This window comes from Hordeum vulgare, chromosome 7H (genome assembly GCF_904849725.1).
Source record: "Hordeum vulgare subsp. vulgare chromosome 7H, MorexV3_pseudomolecules_assembly, whole genome shotgun sequence".
Lineage (NCBI taxonomy): Eukaryota > Viridiplantae > Streptophyta > Magnoliopsida > Poales > Poaceae > Hordeum > Hordeum vulgare.
In genome coordinates this window covers 241,084,819-241,092,378 of record NC_058524.1, presented here as the reverse complement: position 1 = coordinate 241,092,378, position 7,560 = coordinate 241,084,819, and the positions used below count along the sequence as shown (strand labels likewise).

The 7,560-nt window shown below is 44.3% G+C and overlaps 1 pseudogene; it reads right to left on the bottom strand.

Moving 5' to 3' along the window:
* Positions 1-225: 225 nt before the first annotated feature.
* On the bottom strand, positions 226-2,551 carry LOC123413592 (annotated as a pseudogene).
* Positions 2,552-7,560: the final 5,009 nt, after the last annotated feature.

The window sequence follows — 7,560 nt, the reverse complement described above, 5'->3', positions numbered from 1 at the left end:
GGTACTACGTAGACAAACAAAAACACGCAAATCTCGCTGAGTAGCTAGTTTCATAGGCACAAATTATTCACTTCAATACAGGTAATTCACAGCAAATATTGATCACTCCTATGAGGAGGCAGCAGAGAATACAAGGTTATATCAGTTGTTGGTTCACAAAACCTTCCTAAAAAAACTATAGCAAATATAAAGAAAGATCTTGCTCTTTGCACTTGGGTCCTTCTGTCAATGCTCAGGTTTCACTTTGGCATCTCCATTAGGAAGAGCACTTTAGGACTGAGCCAACCTCTTTGACTCCTGGATAAAAATGAGTCAATAAGAAGCTAAAGCGGCAAAATACAAATGAATGAATAAGAATTATTTTGCGCTCATTTAACAGTCCAATCTGAAAGCTAAAAATTAGCAGGACGAAACCGTAGTTGTGTAAATCTACAAAGAATGCATCACCAACACAAAAGTAAATTCTGACCTCACCTAGATTAAGTCCTGACACCAAAATCGGCTTAATTAGCAGGTTCCAACAGAACATAGATATATACAGGTCTTGCTCTCACAACTTCCGGAAGGGGGCAAAAGATGCATTGAGCGATGTGATAACCAAAACATGGAGCTGCATATGATTGCTAAAGTAGTAAAATATGATCACTACACTGTTACTGGTCGACTAGAAGATGAGCGTTAAACAAAATTTTCAATGAAGATAAACATGTGAAGGAACAGCCGATCCTAAGAATGCAGGCGTATTTCCACTTACAGCAGAAGAAGTAGCACGTATCTGCCTGTACGCTTCAACGTCGTCTGGAAAAGCTTCTTCCAGCTCCTCAGGAAGATGCTTCCTTAGGCTCTGACACAAACATATTGACAATATTATTTCACAATTGTAATCGTGAAGCAGCTCCTCTTGAAGATCGTATAAAACACAGACAAAAAGTATCATAATCATAGAGGAAACAATTATATGAGCTTTTTGCATCTATTTTGAGCAAGAGTTCAAGACATATATCAGTGTACAAAAGTCATACGAACTCAACGCCTAGAGTTGGAAGCAAAACATCAGAGAAGAAAAATGGCAGGGTAAACTTGGCGAAATGAATGCACAACTTGAATCATAATCAAAAGTAGTACAAACGTAGCTATGAGGATACGAGGCGGTGAAATGAAAAGTAGCCCCTCCTAATCACGGCCAAGATAGTCTTGTCACAAACTGAACTCACGGCACCAATAAATCATAACGAACACTACAAAATGGTAGGCCTTAGAGTTTGAGGTATACATCAGTTTCATAGATTCTATACAAGTATTAGATATAAAATTGCATCCACCCTTCTTATAAAGCTCGATAATACAGTGACTGGAATCTGCATCAACAACATAGTGAACACTGGTCCTACAATTCCACATTGAGTTAGGGCAGATTACTGGCAGTAAATGGGGGTAACATGGAACGCGAGAAAGCTTCGAATATGGAAAGTCTCCTTAAGAACTGATTGACAGTAGTTTGTGCACCATTACCAATTTAAGGTGGATAGGAAGGGGGTGATTCTGTTCTTCCTGAGAATAAGTTGTCATAGTGCAACTGAATTGCATAATGGAATTTAATTCATGAAAACAGAGATGGATTCCCGTGATTGTAGTTTGGATGCCACTATATCGAGTGACAGGGCTATGCTGGTTCCTTTTCACATGGCCAACACAATTTATCCCCTTCAAACTACACCAATGTCGACTTATATGAAAAGCATACTTCCCTGGCAGTAATACCAGTTATGTTTTCATCAAAAAGTTCCACTCGAAATAGATCAACAAGCTTTATCAGTGTCGCTAATATTCATCCACTGTGTCCTAAAATACTAGAAACTGTATCGAGCATATCTATGGGTACGATTGGTTCACAGACGAACTTGTCCACACTTAACAACGATGCAAGCCATACTTACCTTGAAAGCATCGGTCTTGCCCTTGGTGATCTGGTTCTTGGCGATGCAGCCGTTGAGCACGTCCCTGGTGAACTCATCGGGGTTCTTCCCGTCATCAATCAAACTAACAACGCAAGCAACAATCAGGAACACACACAATTCAGGCGAGAGGGTCAACAGCAATGAGCGATAGAGCAAGAGAAGAGACTAAAGGATCTCACTTGACGACCTCCATGGGCACCTGGATGTTGCACCCATCGGCGAGCTTCTGCATCGTGTCGAGCTCCGCCACGAGAGCATTCCTACATCGTACAACACACCAAACCCTAAGGGATCTGCGCACGCAGAAAAGCCGCGGGATTAAAAGGTGGTCGCGGGGGAGGTCTGCCGCGGGTGGTGCAGGGAAGCGAGGGAGCTTACACGCGCTAGAGGAGGGGGAGCTGGGACGCAGAGCTGAAGGAGGAGACGTTGACGTTGAGCTGGTGGAGCAGGCCCAGGGTCTTCTGGATCGAGCCCGTGACCTGCGCCAGGTTCTGCTTCGACGGGTCCCCTCCCGCTCCCCCTTGTACGCCGTTATCGGAAGCGGCCGCGACGACGGCGGCGGCGAAAGAAGAGTTCGGGGCAGTGTTTTCCATGGCGAAGTCATTAGGCGGTAGGTGCCCGCCAGCGGGTTGCAGACGGCGAGCGCCTTGGGTGGGTAGGCTGCGCTGGCTGCGGGCGACGACGTTTAGGAGGAGGAGGAAGGGAGGGGCGCGGGGGGTGGGCTGGTCTTGATCCAGAGGTAGAGGAGGGAGCCGAAGGAGGCGACGGGGGAGAAGGCCTGGTGAGGGAGGAAGGAGGTGAAGGGGAGGCGGAGCCAGTAGCGGCGGTCGAGGTCGAAGGCGTGGAGCCATCCCCCGTCCTCCGGGCGCGGGTGGCCGAGCAGCAGCAGGCGGAGCGCTGGCAGCAGCGCGAGGAACGGCGCCGTGAGGGCCTCCCGGAAGAGGCGCGACACGGGGCGACACGCCACGGCATCCCGCAGCTGCAGCCGCAGGAGGAGGAGGTTGTGGGGTTCATCTTCTTGAGACTTCGGCGGCGAGCGTCTTCGGGAGCAAGTGCCGTCCGCGCGCTGCCTTGCTCCACCATGGTCACTCCGCGCCCAGCCGTCGCGCCGCCGGTCGCCAGCTGCGTCCCGCGCAGCCACCGATTGGATCTGGCAAGCGCGCCGTCTGCTGCCGCCATGCCTCCTCTCCTCGAAAAACATATAGGGTCTTAATCATAAAAGTGAAACGTTTTCCTCACTAAAGAAAGGACTGCGGGTTTATTAACAGAAAACGGAAGGGCCTTTTTGTAAAAATGCCATGACGGACGACCAGAAACCCTATTTGCTTTATTATTAGGGAGAGATAGAGTAATGCTTGGAGAATAATGACATGATGTAGACAAAGAGAATTCAATCAATATGAATTTACCCCATCGTTTTATCCATAGTGGCAACAATACAAAGATGTAAATTGTCCCCTTCTCTCACTCGGATATAGAAACCCGTCAGACTCAACCCACTACAACGCACCCCTCTCACTGAAGGAATATAAATCTAGTTGGACAAAAATGGATCAAAGAGATTTATGAAGCTATCATAATCAAACAAATAAGAACCATAATTACAATTCAGAGAAGACTGATATCTTTATCATCAATAATTTGAACATGAACCCACAATTCATCAGATCCCAACAAACGCACCGCATAAAAGGATTACATCGAATAAATCAAAGCAAAGATGTGATGATCATTGTATTGAAGATCAAGAGAGAGAGAGAGAGCCATCTACGTACTAACTACGGACCCGTAGATTTGTGGTAAACTACTCACACATCACCATGGGAGCAGCAAGGTTGATCTAAAGGTCCTCCGTGATCGATACACCCTCTGGCACAACACCGAAAAAGGGCTACAGATGGCCTCATGATGTAACAGGGACTTGCAGCGGCGTAAAAACTATTTCGGGTGGCTCTCTAGGGGTTTTCGGGTAATTAAGGATTTACAAAACAAAGAAGGATGTGAGGAGGCATCAGGGGCCCACCACACATTAGGGCACGACCACCCCCTGGACGCGCCTTGATAAGTGGTGGCTCCCTTGTGTGGCCTTCGGTCTCCTTCCGAAGCTTCCAAGTCTTATTTTGGTCTAGGAAAAATCATAAAAAAGTTTCGGGGAAATTGTACTTCGTTCGGTATTGTAAACCTGAAAGGCAAAAACATGCAGAAAACAACAACTCGCACTGGGCACACGGTCAATAGGTTAGTGCTCACAAATAATATTAATTCATATATAAACACCCAAAAAGTATCCTAGGATGATAATATTATAGCATGGAACAATAAAAAATTATCGATACATTGGAGACATATCATACACTTCAATTTATATGCAGCACATTATGAAATACCTCTTGCTGAATTTTGTGAGATATGCTTGCTTGCTTCTGACGGGGGAATGCGTGATCCTAAACTAGAGGAGTTCGAGGAATTCCTCCTTACTTTAATAGTGGGAGAAACTAGGAACATATTGAATGCTAGAGCCACCACTCTACATTTCCCATTTGTGCACTACTTCTGTTTATTCATAGGAAAATGTTTAACTCCTATGAGTCAGGGAGGTGGTCTCAGCTCCCCCACCCTCGTTGTTTTGCGTCGCACACTATATGGTGATAACACTTACAACTTAGGAGCTATTGTCGCGCACCGCTTACATCTTAACCGAAACAAGGGCAAGCTTCATGGTGGAATTTATGCCACTCGTTTAGCAAAACGTTTTAATGTTGCCATACGCCCCACTGATTAGTTGTTGCCTAAAGTTTTCCTTGATCATCAGCCTATGTTAGAGCACTAGACCATTGATGAACCTAAGCCCCCGTAGTACATTCGTTATAGCCTAGTCTACAGGATGGACACCCATGATATTATTGTGTTTCGTTCACCCTCTTTGTTTAATCATCATGCTAGGAATGGATACACCATCATGTTAGAATATATAACTACTTACCAAAACGAGTTGGTTGCGGCTGAGGCCGAGGCCCAAGCATGGGACGCTTAGGTACCTCAACATCAATACTTTAGCGGACCAGATGACTACTATTAGTGGTGATTACCAAGCTAGGCAAAAGCCTAAGATTGGGGGAGTACGTATTTCTCACCAACATTACACTCATGTTTAAACAATTAATATAAATTGTCGTTGTTCATCCTTTTTCGTTGTATATCCATGTTAGCTTTATTTTCCGCTTTATTCTTGTGTGTTCTGAAATACTTTGAAATTCAAAATTGTTTCTACTTCTTCCTAAGTTTTCTCTCTAGTTTAAATTACATTGTAGTATTAAAGAAAACCCAAAAATATTTCCTTTGCATGTTGGGAGCTTTCCCATGTAAATAGTTTTTCTCGTTTTGTTGTTCCCTTGTTTATTTGCTTTCTTTGAAAAAACAAAAACTCCAAAAATAACTCAGTGTGTTTCTCTGAATTTCTTTTATTTTCTTTGATTCGTTGAAAGGATAAGACCATGATGAAAATGTTGAGTGTCTCTCATATGCATTATTGTTGATCTAACAAAATAGGCAATATTACAATGTATTTTCCTATGTATAAACTGTTTCACAGATTCGAGTTAGTCCATGACTCACTTGCATTATCATCAGTTTCACATCATTTGGTCATGCAAGTGAACGACAATAATGCCGATATTTGATGAAGTGATCATGGTAAAGGAAGCTGGTATGAACTCTCCTTGTTTTTCGTTTTTGTAAATATGTTTAGCTCATTCAATCTCGATTCGGTATATTATGAGTGAATATTTTACTATGACAATTACGGATTATGGCTTCTCATGCCATGCTTAAATAGCTAGGGGTGGATAATGACTTATCTTACACTAGTGAAGAAAATCCTAGCTATGGTGTGGCAAAAATGGACATGCTGGCGTGGACACCCGACGCCACCAATATGGCGCCACTGTTAAAATATAGTGGTGGCGTTGGAGACTACGCCAGTACTATTTCGAGTACCTATGGCGTTCGAAAGAGTTGCATGCCGGAATTATCGTATTTAGCTAATAAAAAAATACTACCACCTTCGCAAATTAAACGTTTCAACAATTCACAAAATAGTACCGGATAGCTTCACAAACTAAATATAGTATACCAAATTCACAAAAAGCAATATCACATGTATCTATTCCCCACTCTGGACACTAACTACTTTCTTCTAAGGACTAAGTTAAGCTCACGAAGGTTATTCCTATTCATCTGCCCCTCCATGATGTAATGTGCTTCCTTCATCTTCAGTTGAGTCTTCTCCTTCCTCAGGACTGGTATTTCCTTCTTGACCTCACTTATCTCGAGGTTCAGCGAGTCGACCTGACATTCTACATTGAAAATCTTGTTCTAGACAATTTCATTGTCGTCGATAATCTTGTCCTTCTCCTTCTCCCGGGAGTTATTCAACTCCTGTAGGGCCTTCATGATAGACTGACGTGACACGGTCAACTCGTGATTGAGCACGTCCATGTCACGTGTCTCCTGCACAACGAGTGTTGGAGAAGGCGGACCAGCTGGTACGATGCCTGGAAAGGGTTTCAAATCATCAACAATTAATAAATCGTTAGGTATATGGATGTTTGCAATGCTAGCTCATGCATGATTTTTGTAACCATAATTACCTGGTTGGTGCTCATGTCACCTTTGTCTGGGCCATATCCAGAACAATGGTCACAGGAGCCTATCCACAAACTAGAGTCCAACATGCTACCAAACACATAAACATGAGACAAATTAAGTGATAACGAATTACGAGTGTGCTACCAAACACATATATATGTTACCAAACACATATGAAAAACGAATTATAAGTGTGCTACCAAACACACATGCTGCAAAGCAGAGGAACAAATGTATGACCATTGATCAATATTTTGGGCAAAAGAAGGAGCACTTGGGCTCAGGCCAGTCCTACCCATATCCTGGGATGCCCAGTGATTGGTCTCATGGCTCATATATGTAACCTCGGCCTCCTAGGAGGATTGTACTTACCTACCTTTTCAATGAAATGAAACGCAAAGCTTTTACAATTTCTTGAAAGTATAAACCAAAGGATGCATGAGTCTATCTAGGCTAATGTATTTTCCCTATGAAATGTGAAGAATTTATACAATATAATATTCCTACAAATCATTTGCTAATTAGGCTTAGTAATTTGGTAAGGAGAAAATATACCAACTACCATCGGGCAACTAACCCTAACCCTAAGCAAAATGAGAGAGGGAGGGGGCGCTGGACTTACCGCGGAGCTGCTCGGGGGGGGGGGGTGTTGGCGAGCGTCGGCGGTGGCGGCGGAGGGCATCGTCAATAACGGTAGCCGGCGTCAGTGGCGGCGGCGTCAAACGGAGGTGGCGGTTGTGTCTCGTGGAGGTGGTGCGGCGGCGACATTGGGCGGTGCGCCGAGGGAGATCGAAAGGTGGATGGGCTCGAGTTGGGATCGAGAGGAGGACAAAAGGATCATAAGTTTTTTATTGTGCGCGGTCGGGAGCTGTTAAAACCGACTACTGCTGGCGTGGGCCTAATGGGCCTAACTTGCCATGCGAGGCCTAATTTGGCAACGCTACCACTAAGAAAA